Consider the following 26,147-nt stretch of genomic DNA (forward strand, 5'->3'; position numbering starts at 1 on the left):
GAGGGCCCAAACTTCCCTCCTTAGGTGGTTATTACTTCTTTACATTCGTGAACATCATAAAAAGCAATGATTTTAAAAGCCCAGACGCATATTATTACAGCAATTCATTTGTTGAGGTGAGAGGAAATGAGAAGGAACTTGCTGCACCACTAAATCTATGCCTGAGCACTGCTGAAATCAAACAAAAAGAATTCACGGTGGCTAGATAGGGCTATTTTCTACTGATTCTCTCTGGGGACTCAAACAGAATTCATTTGTTTGTTTGTTTCTTATTTTCACTTGTATAAGTAATCTGTCCCCGCCCCTTCAGCTTGTAGTTTGTCTGTGTCCTTGGATCTCAAGTGAGTCTCCAGTAAGGGAGCACGTAGGGGGTCTTGAGTTTTCATCAGTTCTTCTAAAACTGGCTCTTTTGATTGGAGCACTCAAAGCCTGTACTTTTATTCTGATATTTGAGAGCTGTGCTCTTACTGCACTTTGAAATTCTTTTTGTTTTCATTAATATACAATCACATGCAGAACATTTTGTTTTCCAGTCTACACCCCTCACCAAGACACCGGCTAAAGCCAGTTACCATCGCTGTCCGTCAGCGTGTACTAAGATGCTGTAGAATCACTACATGTCTTCTCTGTGTTATGCAGCCGTACAAATGACCCCCCAAGTTTCACACTATACATGCTAATCCTAATGCCCCCATTCTTTTTCCCCGCCCTTATTACTCCCTTCCCACAAACCCTACCCAGTCCCTTTCTCTTTGGTAACTGTTAGTCCACTCTCGGGTTCTGTGAGTCTGCTGCTGTCTTTCCTTCAGTTTTTCTTTGTTATCATACTCCACAAATGAGTGAAATCTTTTGGTACATGTATTTCTCCTCCTTGAATATTTGACTGAGCATAATACCCTCTAGCTCCATCCACGTTATTGCAAATGATAGGATTTGTTTTCTTCTTATGGCTGCCTGCTGCACTTTTTAAACTGGATTTCATTCTTCTTTTTTGTTTGCAGTTTCGCTATGTGCTTTCACCATTGCTCTCCTGGTTATGAGCAGTAGCTTTGTGTTAATCGATATGTACCTATATCTATCTATCTGTCTGTCTATTTATCTGTCAATCAATCAATCAATCATCTTTTTGTCTGCCCATCTGTCCTTGTGTACAGAACAGTTAACCATATATCCTATATCACTTACCTACACAATGCTTCCAAAAATCCTGCAAAGTATCTAGGCTGTAGAGAGAGCACTGGGTTCACCGAGACACTTCCAGGTCGAGTCGGCCGCGTGTACCTACAAAACCAGGAAATGGTTGTGCCGGGACTTGAACCCGTGTGTCTATCCTCTGTCCTCTTTCATCTCCTTCTAACTTACTGTCTGTATTTAGCCACATTCTTTGACTAAGTGCTCCCTGAAGACCACAAGTATCATTCCTCTGGGCCTGTTGTCACGAGAAAAGTAAACTTGTTCTTTGCTCACCACCATGTTTGAAGGACATCAGCGTGATCACCGCCGATAGGACGGAGGGTCAAATAAAAAGGAACACCAATTTCTAGATAGGTGAAGTTGGGAGCTAAGAGTGTATTGTAGGGTGACGTGTTTATTTGAGTGTCCAAACTTCCCTCTTTAGGTAGTTATTAGATCTTCACATTCGTGAACATCATAAAACCCACTGATTTCAAAGGCCCAGATGCTTATTATTGCAGCAACTCAGTTGTTGAGGTGAGAGAAAATGAGAAGTATGTTGCTGCCCCACTAAATCAATGGCTGGGAACGGCTGAAACTAAACATAAAGAATTCACGGAGGCCAGATAGGGCTATTTTCTTCTGACTGTATCAGGGGACTCAAACAGAATTGATTTGTTTGATTGTTTGTTTTTCAGTTTCACTCGTGTAGCGTATTTGTCAACACACCTTCGGCTGGTAGTTTGTCTGTGTCCTGGGATCTCAAGTGAGTCCCCTGTAAGTAAGCACGTAGGTGTCTTGAGTTTTCATCCCTTCTTTTAACCCTGTGTCTTTTGTTTGCTGCACTCAGTGCCTGACCTTTTATTCTGAAGATTCGGAGCTGTGCACTTATTGCACATAAAGAATTTTTTTATCATTAAGCTTAAATCACTTGAAGAACATTATGTTTACTATGCTCCCCCCTTCACCAAGTACCCCTGAAAAACCTCTTCAGTGGCTGTCGATCTTTGTAGTTGGATGCTGTAGACCCCTTCACCATGTCCCTCCCAACAGACCCCGTTACAGTCGCTGTCCATCAGTGAGTAGTAAGATGGTATATGATCTCTACTAGCCTTCTCTGTGTTGTACTGCACTCCCCATGCCGCCTCGAACCCAAGCATTATACATGCTAAAACTAATGCCCCCATTCTTTCTCTTCGCACTTATCCCACCATTCAGAACCACCCTGCCCAGTCCTTTTCCCTTTGGTCACTTTTAGTCAACTCTCGGGTTCTGTGAGTCTGCTGCTGTTTTTTCCTTCAGTTTTTCTTTGTTGTTATACTCCACACATGAGTGAAAACACTTGGTACTTCTATTTCTCCGCCTGGCCTATTTCTCTGAACATACTACCATCCAGCTCCATCCAGGTCATTGCAAATGGTAGGATTTGTTTTCTTATTAAGGCTGCTTATTGCACTTTTTAAACTGGATTTCATTCTTCCTTTTTGTTTGTAGTTTAGCTATGTTATTCACCATTCAACGCCGCGTTATGAACAATAGCTTTGTGTCAATAGATATGTATCTGTATCTATCTATCTAATGGTCTGTCTGTCTATGTATGTATGTATGTATGTATGTATGTATGTATCTATGTATCTATATATCTATCTCTCTTCCCATCATCTATCTATGATGTCTATCATCTATCAATCTATGTACCTATCTATCTATCTTTCATCTGTCATCTGTGTACCTATCTATCTATGAATAAATCATCTTTTTGTCTGCCCATCTATCCTTCTGTACAGAACAGTTAACTACATAGCCTATGTCTCTTCCCTACATTATGCTTCCAGAAATTTTGCAAGGTAACTAAGCCATAAGGAGAGCACTGTGTTCACCGATACACTTTCAGGTAGAGTCAGCCGCGTTTGCTTACAAAACCAGTTAATGGAGGTGAAAGGACTTGTACCTGTATCTCTGCCTCTGTACTCTTATACTTCCTGCTCGCTTGGTGACTTTATTTAGCCACATTCAGTGAGTAAGTGATCCCTGAAGACCACAAGTATCCTTCGTCTGGTCCGGTTGTCGAAAGAAAAGTGTACTTGGTTCTTTGCACACCACCATGTTTGAGGGACATCGGCGTGATCACTGCTGATAGGTGCAGGGACAAATATAAAGGAACACCTATTTCTGGACAGGAGCAGTTGGGAACAAAGAGTGTGTTGTGGAGTGAAGTGTTTATTTGTGGGACCAAACTTCCCTCCTTAGGTGGTTATTACTTCTTTACATTCGTGAACATCATAAAAAGCAATGATTTTAAAAGCCCAGACGCATATTATTACAGCAATTCATTTGTTGAGGTGAGAGGAAATGAGAAGGAACTTGCTGCACCACTAAATCTATGCCTGAGCACTGCTGAAATCAAACAAAAAGAATTCACGGTGGCTAGATAGGGCTATTTTCTACTGACTCTCTCTGGGGACTCAAACAGAATTCATTTGTTTGTTTGTTTCTTATTTTCACTTGTATAGGTAATCTGTCCCCGCCCCTTCAGCTTGTAGTTTGTCTGTGTCCTTGGATCTGAAGTGAGTCTACAGTAAGGGAGCACGTAGGAGGTCTTGAGTTTTCATCAGTTCTTCTAAAACTGGCTCTTTTGATTGGAGCACTCAAAGCCTGTACTTTTATTCTGATATTTGAGAGCTGTGCTCTTACTGCACTTTGAAATATTTTTTGTTCTCATTAATATACAATCACATGCAGAACATTATGTTTTCCAGTCTACACACTTCACCAAGACCACGGCCAAAGCCAGTTACAGTCGCTGTCCGTCACCGTGTACTAAGATGCTGTAGAATCACTACATGTATTCTCTGTGTTATGCAGCTGTACAAATGACCCCCCAAGTTACACACTATACATGCTAATCCTAATGCCCCCATTCTTTTTTCCCGCCCTTATTACACCCTTCCCACAAACCCTACCCAGTCCCTTTCTTTTTGGTAACTGTTAGTCCACTCTCGGATTCTGTGAGTCTGCTGCTGTCTTTTCCTTCAGTTTTTCTTTGTTATCATACTCCACACATGAGTGAAATCATTTTGTACATGTATTTATCCCCCTGGAATATTTGACTGAGCATAATACCCTCTAGCTCCATCCACGTTATTGCAAATGATAGGATTTGTTTTCTTCTTATGGCTGCTTACTGCACTTTTTAAACTGGATTTCATTCTTCTTTTTTGTTTGTAGTTTCGCTATGTGCTTTCACCTTTGCTCTCCTGGTTATGAGCAGTAGCTTTGTGTTAATCGATATGTAAATATATCTATCTATCTGTCTGTCTATTTATCAATCAATCAATCAATCAATCATCTTTTTGTCTGCCCATCTGTCCTTGTGTTCAGAACATTTAACCATATGTCTTATATCACTTTCCTACACTATGCTCCCAAAAATCCTGCAAAGTATCTAGGCTGCAGAGGGAGCACTGGGTTCACCGACACACTTGCAGGTCGAGTCGGCCGCGTGTACTACAAAAACCAGGAAATTTTTGTGCCGGGACTTGAACCCGTGTCTCTATCCTCTGTACTCTTTCATCTCCTTCTAACTTACTGTCTGTATTTAGCCACATTCTGACTAAGTGCTCCCTGAAGACCACAAGTATCATTCCTCTGGGCCTGTTGTCACGAGAAAAGTAAACTTGTTCTTTGCTCACCACCATGTTTGAAGGACATCAGCGTGATCACCGCCGATAGGACGGAGGGTCAAATGAAAAGGAACACCAATTTCTAGATAGGTGAAGTTGGGAGCTAAGAGTGTATTGTGGGGTGACGTGTTTATTTGAGTGTCCATACTTCCCTCTTTAGGTAGTTATTAGATCTTCACATTCGTGAACATCATAAAACCCACTGATTTCAAAGGTCCAGATGCTTATTATTACAGCAAGTCAGTTGTTGAGGTGAGAGAAAATGAGAAGTATGTTGCTGCACCACTAAATCAATGGCTGGGAACGGCTGAAACTAAACATAAAGAATTCACGGAGGCCAGATAGGGCTATTTTCTTCTGACTGTATCAGCAGACTCAAACAGAATTCATTTGTTTGATTGTTTGTTTTTCAGTTTCACTCGTGTAGCGTATTTGTCCACACACCTTCGGCTTGTAGTTTGTCTGTGTCCTTGGATCTCAAGTGAGTCTCCTGTAAGTAAGCACGTAGGTGTCTTGAGTTTTCATCCCTTCTTTTAACCCTGTGTCTTTTGTTTGCTGCACTCAGTGCCTGACCTTTTATTCTGACGATTCAGTGCTGTGCACTTATTGCACTTAAAGATTTTTTTTTTTCATTAAGCTAAAATCACTTGAAGAACATTATGTTTACTATGCTCCCCCCTTCACCAAGTACCCCTGAAAAACCTCTTCAGTCGCTGTCGATCTGCGTAGTTGGATGCTGTAGACCCCTTCACCATGTCCCTCCCAACAGACCCCGTTACAGTCGCTGTCCATCAGTGAGTAGTAAGATGGTATATGATCTCTACTAGCCTTCTCTGTGTTGTACAGCACTCCCCATGCCGCCTCGAACCCAAGCTTTATACATGCTAAAACTAATGCCCCCATTCTTTCTCTTCGCACTTATCCCACCCTTCAGAACCACCCTGCCCAGTCCTTTTCCCTTTGGTCACTTTTAGTCAACTCTCGGGTTCTGAGAGTCTGCTGCTGTTTTTTCCTTCAGTTTTTCTTTGTTGTTATACTCCACACATGAGTGAAAACACTTGGTACTTGTCTTTCTCCGCCTGGCCTATTTCTCTGAACATACTACCGTCTAGCTCCATCCAGGTCATTGCAAATGGTAGGATTTGTTTTCTTCTTAAGGCTGCTTACTGCACTTTATAAACTGGATTTCATTCTTCCTTTTTGTTTGTAGTTTAGCTATGTTATTCACCATTCAACGCCTCGTTATGAACAATAGCTTTGTGTCAATCGATATGTATCTGTATCTATCTATCTAATGGTCTTTCTGTCTATCTATGTATCTATGTATGTATGTATGTATGTATCTATGTATCTATCTATCTATCTATTTTCCTATCATATATCTATGATGTCTATCATCTATCAATCTATGTACCTATCTATCTATCTTTCATCTGTCATCTGTGTACCTATCTATCTATGAATCAATCATCTTTTTGTCTGCCCATCTATCCTTCTGTACAGAACAGTTAACAACATAGCCTATGTCTCTTCCCTACATTATACTTCCAGAAATCTTGCAAGGTAACTAAGCCATAAGGAGAGCACTGTGTTCACCGGTACAATTTCATGTAGTGTCAGCCGAGTGTGCTTACAAAACCAGTAAATGGAGGTGAAAGGACTTGAACCTGTATCTCTGTCCTCTGTCCTCTTATATTTCCTGTTCGCATGGTGACTTTATTTAGCCACATTCAGTGAGTAAGTGATCCCTGAAGACCACAAGTATCCTTCGACTGGTCCGGTTGTCGAAAGAAAAGTGTCCTTGGTTCTTTGCACACCACCATGTTTGAGGGACATCGGCGTGATCACTGCTGATAGGTGCAGGGACAAATATAAAGGAACACCTATTTCTGGACAGGAGCAGTTGGGAACAAAGAGTGTGTTGTGGAGTGAATGTTTATTTGAGGGTCCAAACTTCCCTCCTTAGGTGGTTATTACTTCTTTACATTCGTGAACATCATAAAAAGCAATGATTTTAAAAGTGCAGAGGCCTATTATTACAGCAATTCATTTGTTGAGGTGGGAGGAAATGAGAAGGAAGTTGCTGCACCACGAAATCTCTGCCTGAGCACTGCTGAAACAAAACAAAAATAATTCACGGTGGCTAGATTGGGCTATTTTCTACTGACACTCTCTGGGGACGCAAACAGAATTCATTTGTTTGTTTGTTTCTTATTTTCACTTGTATAGGTAATCTGTCCCCGCCCCTTCAGCTTGTAGTTTGTCTGTGTCCTTGGATCTCATGTGAGTCTCCAGTAAGGGAGCACGTAGGAGGTCTTGAGTTTTCATCAGTTCTTCTAACACTGGGACTTTTGATTGGAGCACTCAAAGCTTGTACTTTTATTCTGATATTTGAGAGCTGTGCTCTTACTGCACTTTGAAATTCTTTTTGTTTTCATTAATATATAATCACATGCAGAAAATTTTGTTTTCCAGTCTACACCCTTCACCAAGACCCCGGCTAAAGCCAGTTACCGTCGCTGTCCGTCAGCGTGTACTAAGATGCTGTAGAATCACTACATGTCTTCTCTGTGTTATGCAGCCGTACAAATGACACCCCAAGTTTCACACTATACATGCTAATCCTAATGCCCCCATTCTTTTTCCCCGCCCTTATTACTCCCTTCCCACAAACCCTACCAAGTCCCTATCTCTTTGGTAACTGTTAGTCCACTCTCGGGTTCTGTGAGTCTGCTGCTGTCTTTCCTTCAGTTTTTCTTTGTTATCATACTCCACACATGAGTGAAATCATTTGGTACATGTATTTCTCCTCCTTGAATATTTGACTGAGCATAATACCCTCTAGCTCCATCCACGTTATTGCAAATGATAGGATTTGTTTTCTTCTTATGGCTGCCTAATGCACTTTATTAACTGGATTTCATTGTTTTTTGTTTGTAGTTTCGCTATGTGCTTTCACCATTGCTCTCCTGGTTATGAGCAGTAGCTTTGTGTTAATCGATATGAACCTATATCTATCTATCTGTCTGTCTATTTATCAATCAATCAATCAATCATTCATCTTTTTGTCTGCCCATCTGTCCTTGTGTACAGAACAGTTAACCATATATCCTATATCACTTACCTACACAATGCTTCCAAAAATCCTGCAAAGTATCTAGGCTGTAGAGAGAGCACTGGTTTCACCGAGACACTTCCAGGTCGAGTCGGCCGCGTGTACCTACAAAACCAGGAAATTTTTGTGCTGGGAATTGAACCCGTGTCTCTATCCTCTGTCCTCTTTCATCTCCTTCTAACTTACTGTCTGTATTTAGCCACATTCTTTGACTAAGTGCTCCCTGAAGACCACAAGTATCATTCCTCTGGGCCTGTTGTCGCGAGAAAAGTAAACTTGTTCTTTGCTCACCACCATGTTTGAAGGACATCAGCGTGATCACCGCCGAAAGGACGGAGGGTCAAATAAAAAGGAACACCAATTTCTAGACAGGAGCAGTTGGGAGCTAAGAGTGTATTGTGGGGTGACGTGTTTATTTGAGTGTCCAAACTTCCCTCTTTAGGTAGTTATTAGATCTTCACATTCGTGAACATCATAAAACCCACTGATTTCAAAGGCCCAGATGCTTATTATTACAGCAACTCAGTTGTTGATGTGAGAGAAAATGAGAAGTATGTTGCTGCACCACTAAATCAATGCCTCGGAACGGCTGAAACTAAACATAAAGAATTCACGAAGGAAAGATAGGGCTATTTTCTTCTGACTGTATCAGGGGACTCAAACAGAATTCATTTGTTTGTTTGTTTTTCAGTTTCACTCGTGTAGCGTATTTGTCCACACACCTTCATCTTGTAGTTTGTCTGTGTCCTTGGATCTCAAGTGAGTCTCCTGTAAGTAAGCACGTAGGTGTCTTGAGTTTTCATCCCTTCTTTTAACCCTGTGTCTTTTGTTTGCTGCACTCAGTGCCTGACCTTTTATTCTGATGATTCGGTGCTGTGCACTTATTGCACTTAAATAATTTTTTTTATCATTAAGCTTAAATCACTTGAAGAACATTATGTTTACTATGCTCCCCCCTTCACCAAGTACCCCTGAAAAACCTCTTCAGTGGCTGTCGATCTGTGTAGTTGGATGCTGTAGACCCCTTCACCATGTCCCTCCCAACAGACCCCGTTACAGTCGCTGTCCATCAGTGAGTAGTAAGATGGTATATGACCTCTACTAGCCTTCCCTTGTGTTCTACAGCACTCCCCATGCCCCCTCGACCCCAAGCATTATACATGCTAAAACTAATGCCCCCATTCTTTCTCCTCACACTTATCCCTCCCTTCAGAACCACCCTGTCCAGTCCTTTTCCCTTTGGTATCTTTTAGTCAACTCTCGGGTTCTGTGAGTGTGCTGCTGTTTTTTTCCTTCAGGTTTCTTTGTTGTTATACTCCACACATGAGTGAAAACACTTGGTACTTGACTTTCTCCGCCTGACCTGAACATACTACCGTCTAGCTCCATCCAGGTCATTGCAAATGGTACTATTTGTTTTCTTCTTAAGGCTGCTTACTGCACTTTTTAAACTGGATTTCATTCTTCCTTTTTGTTTGTAGTTTAGCTATGTTATTCACCATTCAACGCCTCGTTATGAACAATAGCTTTGTGTCAATCAATATGTATCTCTATCTATCTATCTAATGGTCTGTCTGTCTATGTATCTATGTATGTATGTATGTATGTATCTATGTATCTATCTATCTATCTATCTTCCTATCATATATCTATGATGTCTATCATCTATCAATCTATGTACCTATCTATCTATCTTTCATCTGTCATCTGTGTACCTATCTATCTATGAATCAATCATCTTTTTGTCTGCCCATCTATCCTTCTGTACAGAACAGTTAACAACATAGCCTATGTCTCTTCCCTACATTATGCTTCCAGAAATCTTGCAAGGTAACTAATCCATAAGGAGAGCACTGTGTTCACCGATACACTTTCATGTAGAGTCAGCCGCGTGTGCTTACAAAACCAGTAAATGGAGGTGAAAGGACTTGAACCTGTATCTCTGTCCTCTGTCCTCTTATACTTCCTGCTCGCTTGGTGACTTTATTTAGCCACATTCAGTGAGTAAGTTATCCCTGAAGACCACATGTATCCTTCGTCTGCTCCGGTTGTCGAAAGAAAAGTGTCCTTGGTTCTTTGCACACCACCATGTTTGAGGGACATCGGCGTGATCACTGCTGATAGGTGCAATGACAAATATAAAGGAACACCTATTTCTGGACAGGAGCACTTGGGAACAAAGAGTGTGTTGTGGAGTGAATGTTTATTTGATTTCCCAAAAATTCCTCCTTAGGTGGTTATTACTTCTTTACATTCGTGAACATCATAAAAAGCAATGATTTTAAAAGCCCAGACGCATATTATTACAGCAATTCATTTGTTGAGGTGTGAGGAAATGAGAAGGAACTTGCTGCACCACTAAATCTATGCCTGTGAACTGCTGAAATCAAACAAAAAGAATTCACGGTGGCTAGATAGGGCTATTTTCTACTGACTCTCTCTGGGGACTCAAACAGAATTCATTTGTTTGTTTGTTTCTTATTTTCACTTGTATAGGTAATCTGTCCCCGCCCCTTCAGCTTGTAGTTTGTCTGTGTCCTTGGATCTCATGTGAGTCTCCAGTAAGGGAGCACGTAGGAGGTCTTGAGTTTTCATCAGTTCTTCTAACACTGGGACTTTTGATTGGAGCACTCAATGAGTGTACTTTTATTCTGATATTTGAGAGCTGTGCTCTTACTGCACTTTGAAATTCTTTTTGTTTTCATTAATATATTATCACATGCAGAACATTTTGTTTTCCAGTCTACACCCTTCACCAAGACCCCGGCTAAAGCCAGTTACAGTCGCTGTCCGTCAGCGTGTACTAAGATGCTGTAGAATCACTACATGTCTTCTCTGTGTTATGCAGCCTTACAAATGACACCCCAAGTTACACACTATACATGCTAATCCTAATGCCCCCATTCTTTTTCCCCGCCCTTATTACTCCCTTCCCACAAACCCTACCATGTCCCTTTCTCTTTGGTAACTGTTAGTCCACTCTCGGGTTCTGTGAGTCTGCTGCTGTCTTTCCTTCAGTTTTTCTTTGTTATCATACTCCACACATGAGTGAAATCATTTGGTACATGTATTTCTCCTCCTTGAATATTTGACTGAGCATAATACCCTCTAGCTACATCCACGTTATTGCAAATGATAGGATTTGTTTTCTTCTTATGGCTGCCTACTGCACTTTTTTAACTGGATTTCATTCTTCTTTTTTGTTTGTAGTTTCGCTATGTGCTTTCACCATTACTCTCCTGGTTATGAGCAGTAGCTTTGTGTTAATCGATATATACCTATATCTATCTATCTGTCTGTCTATTTATCAATCAATCAATCAATCAATCAATCATCTTTTTGTCTGCCCATCTGTCCTTGTGTACAGAACAGTTAACTATATGTCCTATATCACTTACCTACACAATGCTTTCAAAAATCCTGCAAAGTATCTAGGCTGTAGAGAGAGCACTGGGTTCACCGAGACACTTCCAGGTCGAGTCGGCCGCGTGTACCTACAAAACCAGGAAATTTTTGTGCTGGGAATTGAACCCGTGTCTCTATCCTCTGTCCTCTTTCATCTCCTTCTAACTTACTGTCTGTATTTAGCCACATTCCTTGACTAAGTGCTCCCTGAAGACCACAAGTATCATTCCTCTGGGCCTGTTGTCGCGAGAAAAGTAAACTTGTTCTTTGTTCACCACCATGTTTGAAGGACATCAGCGTGATCACCGCCGAAAGGACGGAGGGTCAAATAAAAAGGAACACCAATTTCTAGACAGGAGCAGTTGGGAGCTAAGAGTGTATCGTGGGGTGACGTGTTTATTTGAGTGTCCAAACTTCCCTCTTTAGGTAGTTATTAGATCTTCACTTTCGTGAACATCATAAAACCCACTGATTTCAAAGGCCCAGATGCTTATTATTACAGCAACTCAGTTGTTGAGGTGAGAGAAAATGAGAAGTATGTTGCTGCACCACTAAATCAATGCCTGGGAACGGCTGAAACTAAACATAAAGAATTCACGAAGGAAAGATAGGGCTATTTTCTTCTGACTGTATCAGGAGACTCAAACAGAATTCATTTGTTTGATTGTTTGTTTTTCAGTTTCACTCGTGTAGCGTATTTGTCCACACACCTTCAGCTTGTAGTTTGTCTGTGTCCTTGGATCTCAAGTGAGTCTCCTGTAAGTAAGCACGTAGGTGTCTTGAGTTTTCATCCCTTCTTTTAACCCTGTGTCTTTTGTTTGCTGCACTCAGTGCCTGACCTTTTATTCTGATGATTCGGAGCTGTGCACTTATTGCACTTAAATAATTTTTTTTATCATTAAGCTTAAATCACTTGAAGAACATTATGTTTACTATTCTCCCCCTTCACCAAGTACCCCTGAAAAACCTCTTCAGTGGCTGTCGATCTTTGTAGTTGGATGCTGTAGACCCCTTCACCATGTCCCTCCCAACAGACCCCGTTACAGTCGCTGTCCATCAGTGAGTAGTAAGATGGTATATGACATCTACTAGCCTTCTCTGTGTTCTACAGCACTCCCCATGCCCCCTCGACCCCAAGCATTATACATGCTAAAACTAATGCCCCCATTCTTTCTCCTCACACTTATCCCTCCCTTCAGAACCACCCTGTCCAGTCCTTTTCCCTTTGGTATCTTTTAGTCAACTCTCGGGTTCTGTGAGTGTGCTACTCTTTTTTTCCTTCAGTTTTTCTTTGTTGTTATACTCCACACATGTGTGAAAACACTTGGTACTTGACTTTCTCCGCCTGGCCTATTTCTCTGAACATACTACCATCTAGCTCCATCCAGGTCATTGCAAATGGTACTATTTGTTTTCTTCTTAAGGCTGCTTACTGCACTTTTTAAACTGGATTTCATTCTTCCTTTTTGTTTGTAGTTTAGCTATGTTATTCACCATTCAACGCCTCGTTATGAACAATAGCTTTGTGTCAATCGATATATATCTGTATCTATCTATCTAATGGTCTGTCTATGTATCTATGTATGTATGTATGTATGTATCTATGTTTCTATCTATCTATCTATCTTCCTATCATATATCTATGATGTCTATCATCTATCAATCTATGTACCTATCTATCTATCTTTCATCTGACATCTGTGTACCTATCTATCTATGAATCAATCATCTTTTTGTCTGCCCATCTATCCTTCTGTACAGAACAGTTAACAACATAGCCTATGTCTCTTCCCTACATTATGCTTCCAGAAATCTTGCAAGGTAACTAATCCATAAGAGAGCACTGTGTTCACCGATACACTTTCATGTAGAGTCAGCCGCGTGTGCTTACAAAACCAGTAAATGGAGGTGAAAGGACTTGAACCTGTATCTCTGTCCTCTGTCCTCTTATACTTCCTGCTCGCTTGGTGACTGTATTTAGCCACATTCAGTGAGTAAGTGATCCCTGAAGACCACAAGTATCCTTCGTCTGGTCCGGTTGTCGCAAGAAAAGTGTAGTTGGTACTTTGCACACCACCATGTTTGAGGGACATCGGCGTGATCACTGCTGATAGGTGCAGGGACAAATATAAAGGAACACCTATTTCTGGACAGGAGCAGTTGGGAACAAAGAGTGTGTTGTGGAGTGTAGTGTTTATTTGAGGGTCCAAACTTCCCTCCTTATGTGGTTATTACTTCTTTACATTCGTGAACATCATAAAAAGCAATGATTTTTAAAGCCCAGACGCATATTATTACAGCAATTCATTTGTTGAGGTGAGAGGAAATGAGAAGGAACTTGCTGCACCACTAAATCTATGCCTGAGCACTGCTGAAATCAAACAAAAAGAATTCACGGTGGCTAGATAGGGCTATTTTCTACTGATTCTCTCTGGGGACTCAAACAGAATTCATTTGTTTGTTTGTTTCTTATTTTCACTTGTATAAGTAATCTGTCCCCGCAGCTTCAGCTTGTAGTTTGTCTGTGTCCTTGGATCTCAAGTGAGTCTCCAGTAAGGTAGCACGTAGGGGGTCTTGAGTTTTCATCAGTTCTTCTAAAACTGGCTCTTTTGATTGGAGCACTCAAAGCCTGTACTTTTATTCTGATATTTGAGAGCTGTGCTCTTACTGCACTTTGAAATTCTTTTTGTTTTCATTAATATACAATCACATGCAGAACATTTTGTTTTCCAGTCTACACCCCTCACCAAGACACCGGCTAAAGCCAGTTACCGTCGTTGTCCGTCAGCGTGTACTAAGATGCTGTAGAATCACTACATGTCTTCTCTGTGTTATGCAGCCGTACAAATGACCCCCCAAGTTTCACACTATACATGCTAATCCTAATGCCCCCATTCTTTTTCCCCACCCTTATTACTATCTTCCCACAAACCCTACCCAGTCCCTTTCTCTTTGGTAACTGTTAGTCCACTCTCGGGTTCTGTGAGTCTGCTGCTGTCTTTCCTTCAGTTTTTCTTTGTTTTCATACTCCACAAATGAGTGAAATCTTTTGGTACATGTATTTCTCCTCCTTGAATATTTGACTGAGCATAATACCCTCTAGCTCCATCCACGTTATTGCAAATGATAGGATTTGTTTTCTTCTTATGGCTGCCTGCTGCACTTTTTAAACTGGATTTCATTCTTCTTTTTTGTTTGCAGTTTCGCTATGTGCTTTCACCATTGCTCTCCTGGTTATGAGCAGTAGCTTTGTGTTAATCGATATGTACCTATATCTATCTATCTGTCTGTCTATTTATCAATCAATCAATCAATCAATCATCTTTTTGTCTGCCCATCTGTCCTGTGTACAGAACAGTTAACCATATATCCTATATCACTTACCTACACAATGCTTCCAAAAATCCTGCAAAGTATCTAGGCTGTAGAGAGAGCACTGGGTTCACCGAGACACTTCCAGGTCGAGTCGGCCGCGTGTACCTACAAAACCAGGAAATGGTTGTGCCGGGACTTGAACCCGTGTGTCTATCCTCTGTCCTCTTTCATCTCCTTCTAACTTACTGTCTGTATTTAGCCACATTCTTTGACTAAGTGCTCCCTGAAGACCACAAGTATCATTCCTCTGGGCCTGTTGTCGCGAGAAAAGTAAACTTGTTCTTTGCTCACCACCATGTTTGAAGGACATCAGCGTGATCACCGCCGAAAGGACGGAGGGTCAAATAAAAAGGAACACCAATTTCTAGACAGGAGCAGTTGGGAGCTAAGAGTGTATTGTGGGGTGACGTGTTTATTTGAGTGTCCAAACTTCCCTCTTTAGGTAGTTATTAGATCTTCACATTCGTGAACATCATAAAACCCACTGATTTCAAAGGCCCAGATACTTATTATTACAGCAACGCAGTTGTTGAGGTGAGAGAAAATGAGAAGTATGTTGCTGCACCACTAAATCAATGCCTGGGAACGGCTGAAACTAAACATAAAGAATTCACGAAGGAAAGATAGGGCTATTTTCTTCTGACTGTATCAGGGGACTCAAACAGAATTCATTTGTTTGATTGTTTGTTTTTCAGTTTCACTCGTGTAGCGTATTTGTCCACACACCTTCAGCTTGTAGTTTGTCTGTGTCCTTGGATCTCAAGTGAGTCTCCTGTAAGTAAGCACGTACGTGTCTTGAGTTTTCATCCCTTCTTTTAACCCTGTGTCTTTTGTTTGCTGCACTCAGTGCCTGACCTTTTATTCTGATGATTCGGAGCTGTGCACTTATTGCACTTAAATAATTTTTTTTATCATTAAGCTTAAATCACTTGGAGAACATTATGTTTACTATGCTCCCCCCTTCACCAAGTACCCCTGAAAAACCTCTTCAGTGGCTGTCGATCTGTGTAGTTGAATGCTGTAGACCCCTTCACCATGTCCCTCCCAACAGACCCCGTTACAGTCGCTGTCCATCAGTGAGTAGTAAGATGGTATATGACATCTACTAGCCTTCTCTGTGTTCTACAGCACTCCCCATGCCCCCTCGACCCCAAGCATTATACATGCTAAAACTAATGCCCCCATTCTTTCTCCTCACACTTATCCCTCCCTTCAGAACCACCCTGTCCAGTCCTTTTCCCTTTGGTATCTTTTAGTCAACTCTCGGGTTCTGTGAGTGTGCTACTCTTTATTTCCTTCAGTTTTTCTTTGTTGTTATACTCCACACATGTGTGAAAACACTTGGTACTTGACTTTCTCCGCCTGGCCTATTTCTCTGAACATACTACCATCTAGCTCCATCCAGGTCATTGCAAATGGTACTATTTGTTTTCTTCTTAAGGCTGCTTACTGCACTTTTTAAACTGGATTTCATTCTTCCTTTTTGTTTGTAGTTTAGCTATGTTATTCACCATTCAACGCCTCGTTATGAACAATAGCTTTGTGTCAATCGATATATATCTGTATCTATCTATCTAATGGTCTGTCTGTCTATGTATCTATGTATGTATGTAAGTATGTATCTATGTATCTATCTATCTATCTTCCTATCATATATCTATGATGTCTATCATCTATCAATCTATGTACCTATCTATCTATCTTTCATCTGTCATCTGTGTACCTATCTATCTATGAATCAATCATCTTTTTGTCTGCCCATCTATCCTTCTGTACAGAACAGTTAACAACATAGCCTATGTCTCTTCCCTACATTATGCTTCCAGAAATCTTGCAAGGTAACTAATCCATAAGAGAGCACTGTGTTCACCGATACACTTTCATGTAGAGTCAGCCGCGTGTGCTTACAAAACCAGTAAATGGAGGTGAAAGGACTTGAACCTGTATCTCTGTCCTCTGTCCTCTTATACTTCCTGCTAGCTTGGTGACTTTATTTAGCCACATTCAGTGAGTAAGTGATCCCTGAAGACCACGAGTATCCTTCGTCTGGTCCGGTTGTCGCAAGAAAAGTGTAGTTGGTACTTTGCACACCACCATGTTTGAGGGACATCGGCGTGATCACTGCTGATAGGTGCAATGACAAATATAAAGGAACACCTATTTCTGGACAGGAGCAGTTGGGAACAAAGAGTGTGTTGTGGAGTGGAGTGTTTATTTGAGGGCCCAAACTTCCCTCCTTAGGTGGTTATTACTTCTTTACATTCGTGAACATCATAAAAAGCAATGATTTTAAAAGCCCAGACGCATATTATTACAGCAATTCATTTGTTGAGGTGAGAGGAAATGAGAAGGAAATTGCTGCACCACTAAATCTATGCCTGAGCACTGCTGAAATCAAACAAAAAGAATTCACGGTGGCTAGATAGGGCTATTTTCTACTGATTCTCTCTGGGGACTCAAACAGAATTCATTTGTTTGTTTGTTTCTTATTTTCACTTGTATAAGTAATCTGTCCCCGCCCCTTCAGCTTGTAGTTTGTCTGTGTCCTTGGATCTCAAGTGAGTCTCCAGTAAGGGAGCACGTAGGGGGTCTTGAGTTTTCATCAGTTCTTCTAAAACTGGCTCTTTTGATTGGAGCACTCAAAGCCTGTACTTTTATTCTGATATTTGAGAGCTGTGCTCTTACTGCACTTTGAAATTCTTTTTGTTTTCATTAATATACAATCACATGCAGAACATTTTGTTTTCCAGTCTACACCCCTCACCAAGACACCGGCTAAAGCCAGTTACCATCGCTGTCCGTCAGCGTGTACTAAGATGCTGTAGAATCACTACATGTCTTCTCTGTGTTATGCAGCCGTACAAATGACCCCCCAAGTTTCACACTATACATGCTAATCCTAATGCCCCCATTCTTTTTCCCCGCCCTTATTACTCCCTTCCCACAAACCCTACCCAGTCCCTTTCTCTTTGGTAACTGTTAGTCCACTCTCGGGTTCTGTGAGTCTGCTGCTGTCTTTCCTTCAGTTTTTCTTTGTTATCATACTCCACAAATGAGTGAAATCTTTTGGTACATGTATTTCTCCTCCTTGAATATTTGACTGAGCATAATACCCTCTAGCTCCATCCACGTTATTGCAAATGATAGGATTTGTTTTCTTCTTATGGCTGCCTGCTGCACTTTTTAAACTGGATTTCATTCTTCTTTTTTGTTTGCAGTTTCGCTATGTGCTTTCACCATTGCTCTCCTGGTTATGAGCAGTAGCTTTGTGTTAATCGATATGTACCTATATCTATCTATCTGTCTGTCTATTTATCTGTCAATCAATCAATCAATCATCTTTTTGTCTGCCCATCTGTCCTTGTGTACAGAACAGTTAACCATATATCCTATATCACTTACCTACACAATGCTTCCAAAAATCCTGCAAAGTATCTAGGCTGTAGAGAGAGCACTGGGTTCACCGAGACACTTCCAGGTCGAGTCGGCCGCGTGTACCTACAAAACCAGGAAATGGTTGTGCCGGGACTTGAACCCGTGTGTCTATCCTCTGTCCTCTTTCATCTCCTTCTAACTTACTGTCTGTATTTAGCCACATTCTTTGACTAAGTGCTCCCTGAAGACCACAAGTATCATTCCTCTGGGCCTGTTGTCACGAGAAAAGTAAACTTGTTCTTTGCTCACCACCATGTTTGAAGGACATCAGCGTGATCACCGCCGATAGGACGGAGGGTCAAATAAAAAGGAACACCAATTTCTAGATAGGTGAAGTTGGGAGCTAAGAGTGTATTGTAGGGTGACGTGTTTATTTGAGTGTCCAAACTTCCCTCTTTAGGTAGTTATTAGATCTTCACATTCGTGAACATCATAAAACCCACTGATTTCAAAGGCCCAGATGCTTATTATTGCAGCAACTCAGTTGTTGAGGTGAGAGAAAATGAGAAGTATGTTGCTGCCCCACTAAATCAATGGCTGGGAACGGCTGAAACTAAACATAAAGAATTCACGGAGGCCAGATAGGGCTATTTTCTTCTGACTGTATCAGGGGACTCAAACAGAATTGATTTGTTTGATTGTTTGTTTTTCAGTTTCACTCGTGTAGCGTATTTGTCAACACACCTTCGGCTGGTAGTTTGTCTGTGTCCTGGGATCTCAAGTGAGTCCCCTGTAAGTAAGCACGTAGGTGTCTTGAGTTTTCATCCCTTCTTTTAACCCTGTGTCTTTTGTTTGCTGCACTCAGTGCCTGACCTTTTATTCAGATGATTCGGATCTGTGCACTTATTGCACTTAAATAATTTTTTTTATCATTAAGCTTAAATCACTTGAAGAACATTAGTTTACTATGCTCCCCCCTTCACCAAGTACCCCTGAAAAACCTCTTCAGTCGCTGTCGATCTGCGTAGTTGGATGCTGTAGACCCCTTCACCATGTCCCTCCCAACAGACCCCGTTACAGTCGCTGACAATCAGTGAGTCGTAAGATGCTATATTATCTCTACTAGCCTTCTCTGTGTTGTACAGCACTCCACATGCCGCCTCGGACCCAAGCATTATACATGCTAAAACTAATGCCCCCATTCTTTCTCCTCACACTAATCCCTCTCTTCAGACCCACCCTGACCAGTCCTTTTCCCTTTGGTAACTTTTAGTCAACTCTCGGGTTCTGTCAGTCTGCTGCTGTTTTTTTCCTTCAGTTTTTCTTTGTTGTTATACTCCACACATGAGTGAAAACACTTGGTACATGTCTTTCTCCGCCTGGCCTATTTCTCTGAACATACTTCCGTCTAGCTCCATCCAGGTCATTGCAAATGGTAGGATTTGTTTTCTTCTTATGACTGCTTACTGCACTTTTTAAACTGGATTTCATTCTTCCTTTTTGTTTGTAGTTTAGCTATGTTATTCACCACTCAACTCCTGGTTATGAACAATAGCTTTGTGTCAATCGATATGTATCTGTATCTATCTATCTAATGGTCTGTCTGTCTATCTATGTATCTATGTATGTATGTATGTATCTATGTATCTATCTATCTATCTATCTTCCTATCATATATCTATTATGTCTATCATCTATCAATCTATGTACCTATCTACCTATCTTTCATCTGTCATCTGTGTACCTATCTATCTATGAATCAATCAACGTTTTGTCTGCCCATCTTTCCTTCTGTACAGAACAGTTAACAACATAGCCTATGTCTCTTCCCTACATTATGCTTCCAGAAATCTTTCAAGGTAACTAAGCTATAAGGAGAGCACTGTGTTCACCGATACACTTTCAGGTAGAGTCAGCCGCGTGTGCTTACAAAACCAGTTAATGGAGGTGAAAGGACTTGAACCTGTATCTCTGTCCTCTTATACTTCCTGCTCGCTTGGTGACTTTATTTAGCCACATTCAGTGAGTAAGTGATCCCTGAAGACCACAAGTATCCTCCGTCTGGTCCGGTTGTCGAAAGAAAAGTGTACTTGTTTCTTTGCACACCACCATGTTTGAGGGACATCGGCGTGATCACTGCTGATAGGTGCAGGGACAAATATAAAGGAACACCTATTTCTGGACAGGAGCAGTTGGGAACAAAGAGTGTGTTGTGGAGTGAAGTGTTTATTTGAGGGTCCAAACTTCCCTCCTTAGGTGGTTATTACTTCTTTACATTCGTGAACATCATAAAAAGCAATGATTTTAAAAGCCCAGACGCATATTATTACAGCAATTCATTTGTTGAGGTGAGAGGAAATGAGAATTAACTTGCTGCACCACTAAATCTATTCCTGAGCACTGCTGAAATCAAAGAAAAAGAATTCACGGTGGCTAGATAGGGCTATTTTCTATAGTCTCTCTCTGGGGACTCAAACAGAATTCATTTGTTTGTTTGTTTCTTATTTTCACTTGTATAGGTAATCTGTCCCCGCCCCTTCAGCTTGTAGTTTTTCTGTGTCCTTGGATCTCAAGTGAGTCTCCAGTAAGGGAGCACGTAGGAGGTCTTGAGTTTTCATCAGTTCTTCTAACACTGGGTCTTTTGATTGGAGCACTCAAAGCCTGTACTTTTATTCTGATATTTGAGAGCTGTGCTCTTACTGCACTTTGAAATTCTTTTTGTTCTCATTAATATACAATCACATGAAGAACATTATGTTTTCCAGTCTACATCCATCACCAAGAAACGGGCTAAAGCCAGTTACCGTCGCTGTCGGTCAGCGTGTACTAAGATGCTGTAGAATCACTACATGTCTTCTCTGTGTTATGCAGCCGTACAAATGAACCCCAAGTTACACACTATACATGCTAATCCTAATGCCCCCATTCTTTTATTCCGCCCTTATTACTCCCTTCCCACAAACCCTACCCAGTCCCTTTCTCTTTGGTAACTGTTAGTACACTCTCGGGTTCTGTGAGTCTGCTGCTGTCTTTTCCTTCAGTTTTTCTTTGTTATAATACTCCACACATGAGTGAAATCATTTGGCACATGAATTTCTCCTCCTTGAATATTTGACTGAGCATAATACCCTCTAGCTCCATCCATGTTATTGCAAATGATAGGATTTTTTTCTTCTTATCGCTGCCTACTGCACTTTTTAAACTGGATTCCATTCTTCTTTTTTGTTTGTAGTTTCGCTATGTGATTTCACCATTGCTCTCCAGGATATGAGCAGTAGCTTTGTGTTAATCGATATGTACCTATATCTATCTATCTGTCTGTCTATTTATCAATCAATCAATCAATCTATCATCTTTTTGTCTGCCCATCTGTCCTTGTGTACAGAACAGCTAACCATATGTCCTATATCACTTTCCTACACTATGCTTCCAAAATCCTGCAAAGTATCTAGGCTGTAGAGAGAGCACTGGTTTCACCGAGACACTTGCAGGTCGAGTCTGCAGCGTGTACCTACAATACCAGGAAATTTTTGTGCCGGGACTTGAACCCGTGTGTCTATCCTCTGTCCTCTTTCATCTCCTTCTAACTTACTGTCTGTATTTAGCCACATTCTTTGACTAAGTGCTCCCTGAAGACCACAAGTATCATTCCTCTGGGCCTGTTGTCACGAGAAAAGTAAACTTGTTCTTTGGTCACCACCATGTTTGAAGGACATCAGCGTGATCACCGCCGATAGGACGGAGGGTCAAATAAAAAGGAACACCAATTTCTAGATAGGTGAAGTTGGGAGCTAAGAGTGTATTGTGGGGTGACGTGTTTATTTGAGTGTCCATAGTTCCCTCTTTAGGTAGTTATTAGATCTTCACATTCGTGAACATCATAAAACCCACTGATTTCAAAGGCCCAGATGCTATTTATTACAGCAACTCATTTGTTGAGGTGAGAGAAAATGAGAAGTATGTTGCTGCAACACTAAATCAATGGCTGGGAACGGCTGAAACTAAACATAAAGAATTCACGGAGGCCAGATAGGGCTATTTTCTTCTGACTGTATCAGGGGACTCAAACAGAATTCATTTGTTTGATTGTTTGTTTTTCAGTTTCACTCGTGTAGCGTATTTGTCCACACACCTTCAGCTTGTAGTTTGTCTGTGTCCTTGGATCTCAAGTGAGTCTCCTGTAAGTAAGCCCGTAGGTGTCTTGAGTTTTCATCCCTTCTTTTAACCCTGTGTCTTTTGTTTGCTGCACTCAGTGCCTGACCTTTTATTCTGATGATTCTGAGCTGTGCACTTATTGCACATAAATAATTTTTTTTATCATTAAGCTTAAATCACGTGAAGAACATTATGTTTACTATGCTCCCCCCTTCACCAAGTACCCCTGAAAAACCTCTTCAGTCGCTGTCAATCTGCGTAGTTGGATGCTGTAGACCCCTTCACCATGTCCTTCCCAACAGACCACGTTACAGACGCTGTCCATCAGTGAGTAGTAAGATGCTATATGATCTCTACTAGCCTTCTCTGTGTTGTACAGCACTCCCCATGCCCCCTCGACCCCAAGCATTATACATGCTGAAACTAATGCCCCCATTGTTTCTCCTCACACTTATCCCTCCCTTCAGACCCACCCTGCCCAGTCCTTTTCCCTTTTGTAACTTTTAGTCAACTCTTGGGTTCTGTGAGTCTGCTGCTGTTTTTTTCCTTCAGTTTTTCTTTGTTGTTATACTCCACACATGAGTGAAAACCCTTGGGACTTGTTTTTCTCGGCCTGGCCTATTTCTCTGAACATACTAACGTCTAGCTCCATCCAGGTCATTGCAAATGGTAGGATTTGTTTTCTTCTTAAGGCTGCTTACTGCACTTTTTAAACTGGATTTCATTCTTCCTTTTTGTTTGTAGTTTAGCTATGTTATTCACCATTCAACTCCTGGTTATGAACAATAGCTTTGTGTCAATCGATATGATTCTGTATCTATCTATCTAATGGTCTGTCTGTCTATCTATGTATCTATGTATGTATGTATGTATCTATATATCTATTTATCTATCTATCTTCCTATCATCTATCTATGAGTTCTATCATCTATCAATCTATGTACCTATCTATCTATCTTTCATCTGTCATCTGTGTACCTATCTATCTATGAATCCATCATCTTTTTGTCTGCCCATCTATCCTTCTGTACAGAACAGTTAACAACATAGCCTATGTCTCTTCCCTACATTATGCTTCCAGAAATCTTGCAAGGTAACTAAGCCATAAGGAGAGCACTGTGTTCACCGATACACTTTCAGGTAGAGTCAGCCGCGTGTGCTTACATAACCAGTAAATGGAGGTGAAAGGACTTGAACCTGTAACTCTGTCCTCTGTCCTCTCATACTTCCTGCTCGCTTGGTGACTTTATTTAGCCACATTCAGTGAGTAAGTGATCCCTGAAGACCACAAGTATCCTTCGTCTGGTCCGGTTGTCGAAAGAAAAGTGTACTTGGTCCTTTGCACACCACCATGTTTGAGGGACATCGGCGTGATCACTGCTGATAGGTGCAGGGACAAATATAAAGGAACACCTATTTCTGGACAGGAGCAGTTGGGAACAAAGAGTGTGTTGTGGAGTGAAGTGTTTATTTGAGGGTCCAAACTTCCCTCCTTAGGTGGTTATTACTTCTTTACATTCGTGAACATCATAAAAAGCAATGATTTTAAAAGCCCAGACGCATATTATTACAGCAATTCATTTGTTGAGGTGAGAGGAAATGAGAAGGAACTTGCTTCACCACTAAATCTATGCCTGAGCACTGCTGAAATCAAACAAAAAGAATTCACGGTGGCTATATAGTGCTATTTTCTACTGACTCTCTCTGGGGACTCAAAAGAATTCATTTGTTTGTTTGCTTCTTATTTTCACTTGTATAGGTAATCTGACCCCGCCCCTTCAGCTTTAGTTTGTCTGTGTCCTTGGATCTCAAGTGAGTCTCCAGTAAGGGAGCACGTAGGAGGTCTTGAGTTTTCATCAGTTCTTCTAACACTGGTCTTTTGATTGGAGCACTCAAAGCCTGCACTTTTATTCTGATATTTGAGAGCTGTGCTCTTACAGCACTTTGAAATATTTTTTGTTCTCATTAATATACAATCACATGCAGAACATTATGTTTTCCAGTCTACACACTTCACCACGACCCCGGCAAAAGCCAGTTACAGTCGCTGTCCGTCACCGTGTACTAAGATGCTGTAGAATCACTACATGTCTTCTCTGTGTTATGTAGCCGTACAAATGACCTCCCAAGTTACACACTATACATGCTAATCCTAATGCCCCCATTCTTTTTTCCCGCCCTTATTACACCCTTCCTACAAAACCTACCCTGTCCCTTTCTTTTTCGTAACTGTTAGTCAACTCTCGGGTTCTGTGAGTCTGCTGCTGTCTTTTCCTTCAGTTTTTCTTTGTTATCATACTCCACACATGAGTGAAATCATTTGGTACATGTATTTCTCCCCCTGGAATATTTCACTGAGCATAATACCCTCTAGCTCCATCCACGTTATTGCAAATGATAGGATTTGTTTTCTTCTTATGGCTGCTTACTGCACTTTTTAAGCTGGATTTCATTCTTCTTTTTTGTTTGTAGTTTCGCTATGTGCTATCACCTTTGCTCTCCTGGTTATGAGCAGTAGCTTTGTGTGAATCGATATGTACCTATATCTATCTATCTGTCTGTTTATTAATCAATCAATCAATCATCTTTTTGTCTACCCATCTGTCCTTGTGTACATAACAGTTAACCATATATCCTATATCACTTTCCTACACTATGCTTCCAAAAATCCTGCAAAGTATCTAGGCTGTAGAGAGACCACTGGTTTCACCGAGACACTTGCAGGTCGAGTCGGCCGCGTGTACTACAAAAACCAGGAAATTTTTGTGCCGGGACTTGAACCCGTGTCTCTATCCTCTGTCCTCTTTCATCTCCTTCTAACTTACTGTCTGTATTTAGCCACATTCTTTGACTAAGTGCTCCCTGAAGACCACAAGTATCATTCCTCTGGGCCTGTTGTCACGAGAAAAGTAAACTTGTTCTTTGCTCACCACCATGTTTGAAGGACATTAGCGTGATCACCGCCGATAGGACGGAGGGTCAAATAAAAAGGATCACCAATTTCTAGACAGGAGCAGTTGGGAACTAAGAGTGTATTGTGGTGTGACTTGTTTATTTGAGTTTCTAAACTTCCCACTTAGGTAGTTATTATATCTTCACATTCGTGAACATCATAAAACCCACTGATTTCAAAGGCCCAGATGCTTATTATTACAGAAACTCAGTTGTTGAGGTGAGAGAAATGAGAAGTATGTTGCTGCACCACTAAATCAATGGCTGGGAACGGCTGAAACCAAACAAAAAGAATTCACGGTGGCCAGATAGGGATATTTCCTTCTGACTGTCCCAGGGGACTCAAGCAGAATCCACTTGTTTGATTGTTTGTTTTTCAGTTTCACTCATGTAGCGTACTTGTCCACACACCTTCGGCTTGATGTTTGTCTGTGTCCGTGGATCTCAAGTGAGTCTCCTGTAAGTAAGCACGTAGGTGTCTTGAGTTTTCATCCCTTCTTTTAACCCTGTGTCTTTTGTTTGCTGCACTCAGTGCCTGACCTTTTATTCTGACGATTCAGTGCTGTGCACTTATTGCACTTAAAGAATTTTTTTATCATTAAGCTAAAATCACTTGAAGAACATTATGTTTACTATGCTCTCCCCTTCACCAACTACCCCTGAAAAACCTCTTCGGTCGCTGTCAATCTGCGTAGTTGGATGCTGTAGACCCCTTCACCATGTCCCTCCCAACAGACCCCGTTACAGTCGCTGTCCATCAGTGAGTAGTACGATGCTATATGATCTCTACTAGCCTTCCCTGTGTAGTACAGAACTCCCAATGCACCCTCGACCCCAAGCACTATACATGCTAAAACTAATGCCCCCATTCTTTCTCCTCACACTTATTCCTCCCTTCAGACCCACCCTGCCTT

The sequence above is a fragment of the Manis pentadactyla genome, chromosome X, assembly GCF_030020395.1.
Source record: "Manis pentadactyla isolate mManPen7 chromosome X, mManPen7.hap1, whole genome shotgun sequence".
In the NCBI taxonomy this organism is placed as follows: Eukaryota; Metazoa; Chordata; class Mammalia; order Pholidota; family Manidae; genus Manis; species Manis pentadactyla.